The sequence below is a fragment of the Eptesicus fuscus genome, chromosome 21 (genome assembly GCF_027574615.1).
Source record: "Eptesicus fuscus isolate TK198812 chromosome 21, DD_ASM_mEF_20220401, whole genome shotgun sequence".
NCBI classification, from domain to species: domain Eukaryota; kingdom Metazoa; phylum Chordata; class Mammalia; order Chiroptera; family Vespertilionidae; genus Eptesicus; species Eptesicus fuscus.
The window spans coordinates 29,404,307-29,410,225 of NC_072493.1; the positions used below are offsets into that span (position 1 = coordinate 29,404,307).

General features: G+C 54.0%; 1 pseudogene; it reads left to right on the forward strand.

The window, feature by feature from the left end:
* Positions 1 to 2,257: 2,257 nt before the first annotated feature.
* LOC103284402 (eukaryotic translation initiation factor 1-like) lies at positions 2,258 to 2,858 on the forward strand (annotated as a pseudogene).
* Positions 2,859 to 5,919: the final 3,061 nt, after the last annotated feature.

Here is a 5,919-nt window from a genome sequence, read left to right on the forward strand (position 1 = left end):
ATGCAGGCTGGGCCTCACTGCCTGAGGGGCCCCCCCTGCGTGAACTGCTCTGTGAGGTCATCCGCTCCCCAACACTAATCACCTTCTCATTGCCCCCCACATCTTCCCAACACCTGCTCCTGCCCCCTCCAACAAGCTAGGCTCCCGGGAGCCAAGGCAACCTTTAGGAACATAAAACCAGATCGCTTCCCTCAGTCCCTCTACATCCCGCGGCTCCCGTGGCCCTCGGGAGCCCTTTCCGACTCCGCCGTGGCCGTGGCCGACAGCGCTGACCTGCCCGGCCTCGCCTTATTCCACCTGCCACCCACTCCGTCCCTCCAGCTCCACTGGCCCGGCTCCTGGAATGCGCCTGGCTCCCTCCAGCCTCTGCCCGGGCTGCGCTGCCTGCTGCTCTTTGCCCGGCTGACCACTGGTCATCTGTGTCATGAGCCCCGCCAGGAGACAGGACGCAGGCCGGTTCTCAGAGAGAACGCGATGTAAAAAACTGTTGACCAGGTACTGAGAACCAAAAAGATGGCATGGAGACACTGAGGATCATGGGCCAATAATGACACAGAGCAGCCACCCCCCCCCCAACTCCCCACCCTCAGAGCTTAAGGAACAAGGGAAGCCGGTGGATTGTGACAATTTAGAAGCTTGCGGGGGGGGGGGGGGGGGGGGGGGGGGGGGGGGGGCAGGCCTCTGAGGAGGGGCTGGCCAGCTTGTTAACATCACTTCCCCGGAAAGGCAGCCCATCCTGGGAACGCCCCCACCCACCGGGGCACCTGTCCCCTCCCTCAGAACCTTGTCTGTAGCAGCGTTTGTGTGTGCCGGGCGTCTGTCTGACCTCAGTCTCCTCCCTGCCCTCCTCCCACCCCCGCCCCAACCACCAAGAGAAGTAATTATGCCCCGTTGTACGTCCCTGAGCTAAGTGCCACTGCTGACGGAATCATCTCTTCCTGCCCAGGCTGGGACTCTGCCAAGCTATCTCACTTCTCCTTGACCTTGAACCTGGGCTGGGCCAAGGCTCCTGGGGTGCAGGACTTAAGGTGGCACTCCCTCTCGGCCATGCAGGTGTGGGGTCAACCTGAGAGTGAGCGCCACCTTAAGTGCTGCGCCCTGGGCCCCTCGCTGTCCCACCTTGACACTCGGCCCTGCCTTGAACACCAGTAATCTGTGCTTAGGAACCAGTGAGCCCTCGCGTCTCTATCTTCCAGTGGCACAATTTAATGAATTCTCTAAAGGCTATTCTGCCTTTAAAAATCTAGCCCCACCCCTTCGTGGTAAAGTTTATGGGTGTTTTTCTTTTTCAATTAAAAAAACGTGTTTTTTTTTTAAAAATATATTTCATTGATTTTTTGACAGAGAGGAAGGGAGAGAGATAAAGAGCTAGAAACATCGATGAGAGAGAAACATCCCTGATCAGCTGCCTCCTGCACGCCCCCACCAGTGAGGATGTGCCCGCAACCAAGGTACCATGCCCTTGACCGGAATCAAACCTGGGACCTTTCAGTCCTGCAGGCTGACGCTCTATCCACTGAGCCAAACCGGTTTTGGCTAAAAGAACTTTTTTTTTTTTTTAATACCTTTTATTGATTTTTTGACAGAGAGTGAGAGGGAGAGAGATAAAGAGCTAGAAACATCGATGGTGAGAGAGAAAACATCGATCAGCTGCCTCCTGCACGCCCCTCCACTGGGGATGTGCCCGCAACCACAGGTACATGCCCTTGACCGGAATCGAACCTGGGGACCTTTCAGTCCACAGGCCAGACGCTCTATCCACTGAGCCAAACCGGTTTTGGCTTAAAGAACTTTTTTAATTGAAAAAAGATCCTGCCCGGCAATAAGCCACTCGGTACCGTTGAGAAGAGGCCCGGCTTTGGAGTCAGGCTGCCTGAGTTCAAACGGAAGTGGTTCCACTTCTGGCTGTGTGGCCGTGGGCAGGTCACTTGACCTCTGCGAATTGGAGTTTCCTCACCTATAACCTGCAACTAAAAGACCAGCCAAGCCCCAGCACCGTACCTGGCACACAGTAGGTACTTTATACACGTTTGTTTCCTCTTGTTGTGAGACCCAAGCACGGCTCGAACACAGAGGGCCTGCCCTGTGAGCGAGTGGGCCGTGGACCCAGTGTGGGGCTGCATCAAAACCAAAGCTGAGCCCCCAGGGACTGAGCCAGCCACCTCCCCCTCGAGCCCCCCTCGCTTGCCGACGCTCCACCCCCACCCCCCGTCCGACTTCTCCCACCGAGGAAAAGGGAGAAAAGGGATCGTCTGGTATGTCCGCTATCCAGAACCTTCCCTCTTTCGACCCTTTTGCTGATGCCAGAAAGGGGGATGACCGGCTTCCCGCTGGCACTGAGGACTGTATCCATATAAGAATTCAACGATAAGCACCCTTGAGTGGGATCAAACCCCTGACCCTTCGTGTCTGAGCCAAAGCTGCAAACACTGAGGCAATGGCCAGGGTGAAATGAGTCTTATATTGGACCATAAACATGGAAATTTCAAAAAAATGTTCAAATGTGTATCTTTAGGGATTTGCTTGTTCTACAGATGTTGTGGTCATCTCTTTATTAGATGTGACAACCAAAACTTCTCTTGGTGTTGTGAACTCATAATAAAGTGACTTTATTTGCAAAAAAAAAGAAAAGAAAAAGAATTCAACGGAGAAACGGCAGGAAGACCCTTACGAGAGGGTCCAAGAGCTCGTACGACAGTGACGGCCTCTGAGAAGGAATTTGCCTGCCATGGGACTGTCACTGAGCATCCAGAACATGGAGGAGTAATTCAGCTGCTGGGAGACCAGCACGAGAACGTACGCCAGTTCCTCGTGGAGACCGGACTGAGGACGACCTGCCGAAGGGGCATGGGTTTTAAGTGCGTTGGGCTCACTGACGCGTAAGTGAGGATTTCTTTGCAATGAGTAGAGTCTCCCTTCTGTCCCGTGTCCCACGCCTAGAAACCTCACAGCTGGTATAATGTAACCATTTGGGGTCTGCTTTTCACTGGGACTCGTGTAACTCCTTCACGCAATGAACTGGAGGGCCATGCCGTCTAGCCTTGAAGTCCCTCACTGAAACAGAGGTCAAGCAGCAGGCGCCTGGCAGTGTCCCGCCTGAAACAGAGCCACCACGTGATGTTCCAGCCAAGCCCACGTCTGGCCAGGGGTTCCCGGCCCCCAGAGAAAGTCACCGCCTGACCAGCCTCCCCCGAAGCTGCGAGGAGAGGGGGAAGGCGGCAGCGGCGTGGGTACCACTAGAGGGCGCCGTCCGCAGTCCAAGATCTACAACCGGACCCGGTGGATGGAGCCGCGTTCCCTCCAGGGAGGTGTAAGGACTTCTGGCTTGCCACCAAGGTCTTTTTGACCAAACATACCCTAGCTAATTGTTGTCCAAACACCATAATTTGAGACCAACCTTTTATTGGAGTTAAACTGTTGACAAGGGAACAAATTTCAAAGTGATGTGTCAATCAGTGACTAGCTATAGAGCTTGCAACTTACTAGCAACAGTTGCCCAATGCCATGTGAAGTAACAAAATGGTCTTTGGGGTGGTTCCCCACCCCCTTCCAATTTCAATGTTATGTTATGTGTTTAAACCCTTATTTATTTATTTATTTTTATTTTTTTAAAGATATATTTTTATTGATTTCAGAGAGGAAGGGAGAGGGAGAGATAGAAACATTAATGATGAGAAAGAGTCATTGATTGGCTGCCTCCGGCACGCCCCCACCGGGGATTGAGCCCACAACTTAGGCATGTGCCCTTGACTGGAATCAAACCTGGGACCCTTCAGTCCGCAGGCCGATGCTCCATCCACTGAGCCACACCAGCCAGGGCTAAACCCTTATTTAAATAAAACTTGTTTCCAGGAGAAAAAAACAAACAAAACAAAACAAAACAAAAAAAAACAAGCCAAAAACCAAAGCGGAGGGCCAGGGGAGAATGGGCCTGCCTTAGGGGCATCCCTCGTGCTCCATGGGGCAAAGTGAGTATATGCTCGGAGCTCTGCTCAAACCTGCGTAGGCAAAATTGTCTCCCATACTGAGAATCCCAGGCAGAAAACTGGCTGCAGGCGAGGCTGGGCCCAGGGACTCAACTAGACCTTCACCAGGTTGGTCTCACCAACCCCAGTGCCTGGCCTTGCCTGACACGCATGCCACGTAGGGGAGGGCGGGGTTGGTGGCTGTGATTGACAGCCCCACGGCACTGGCTCCCTGGCTCCCAGAGGGAGAAGGCTTGATGGCACCAGAGGAAAGTAAGCCAAACAGTAACCTCACTACCTGCCACATGCTGTCCCTAAGCACTCACACTTGTTATGTCACTGAATCATTGTAACAACCCGGCAAGGCAGGTATAATGCTCATCACTTCCTTTTACAGGTGAAGGAGCGGAGGCGCGGCGTGCCTGAGGTCAGTTAGTGAGGGGCAGGGCCAGTCTTCAGCCCCAGACAGCCTCGCTCCAAGTCTAAGAGCTTCCCCACTTGCCTCCCCTCATCAAAGAGAAACAAGAGAAGGTGGTCACAGGGGCAGCCCCAGAAGCAGGGGTCCCAGCTCTCCCCTGGAGCTGGATGGAGCAGCTGGGACCCAGGAGGCCCAGCCTCAGCATGAAGCCTGCCTTAAGTGCCTCTGTCTAGAAAAGGCGAGGGTCTCCCAGAGAACTTTCCAGAAATTGGGGACACTCCCAGGCGCTACCTCAGGGGCAAACGTCCTGCCCGAAGACTCAAGACAAACCAGCTGTGTGACTCAGGGCCAGTCACTACCCCTCTCTGGGCCTGTTTCTTCCTCTTGCAAATGAGCAAGTTGGGCCAAATCCCCGTCACTCAGGGCCTGGGTTCTCTCTGGGGAAAAGATGGGGGTGAACTGCTCCAGCTTGTGGTCACCCACAAACTGCTCTGTTCTCCAACAGCCCCAGGTGCTAGGAAAACAAGGTGGCCCCCTCCCCCAGCCCGGCCCCCAGCACATCACTGAGAAGGCCCAACTGTGAACCCCGCTTCCTCCCGACAGCTGCCCCCCTCCAGTGCCCCAGCCAGCACCCTGGGGCGGTGCCCACTCTGCTGCAATGTCCCCCACCTGGCATCGTAGCCTCCTCAACGGGCATCACACGCACCAGCTCTCGGCGGGGGTAATGTTGTCCCCAGGGAGCATTTCCAATCGAGCAAATAAAAATGCAGTCTCTGGGACTAATTAACTAAAGAGTGAAGTGTTGCTAACCTGGAATGCACATTTTAACTGAAATCTGTATTTTATCTGGCAACCTTACACCAGGGGACATCTGTCTGGAGACTTTTTTTTTTTTTTTTGAGACATTTTTGATTGTCACAACTGAGGGGTTCTATGGGCATCTCGTAGGTCACAGGGACAAAACACCCTACAATGCACAGGCCGACTCTAGCACGAAGTACGACCCGGCCCCAAATGTCAACGGCGCCTGAGGGGGAAAAGACCCTGACTTAGACGACACACATACTCATTTGCAGACTCAGGGACTTGTCGGAGGGAGCAGTGGTTATCCTTATGTGAAAGCCAGGGAACAGGCGTGGGATAAGTGGCTTGTTCAAGGTCACACAGCTGGTACGAAGCAAAGCGGTCTACCACCGGTCTGTGCTTTCTCCTCACTAATAAACTCATGTTCTTCTAGACACGTAAGCCATACAAGGTCATCCGGGAGGTACAGTGGGGAAGGGGAGACAGGTGGAGCATTGCAGGGTCCACAGATCCCCAGGAACAGTTGTTCTGCGGTCCTCGGGCAGACAAGCCAATTCTGGAGAGATCCCAGGAGTTGCTAGCTGTGCTGTTGTCAGTTTTGCCACCAGGGGGCAGCAGAGTTTTTGAAATAAGTCAGCACGCTCAGGCCTCCAGATCCCGCCCCCCCCACTCCTCCTCCCCAGGAATTCTAATTCAGTGGGTCTGCAGTAGGCACCAGGCATTGTTTTTGTT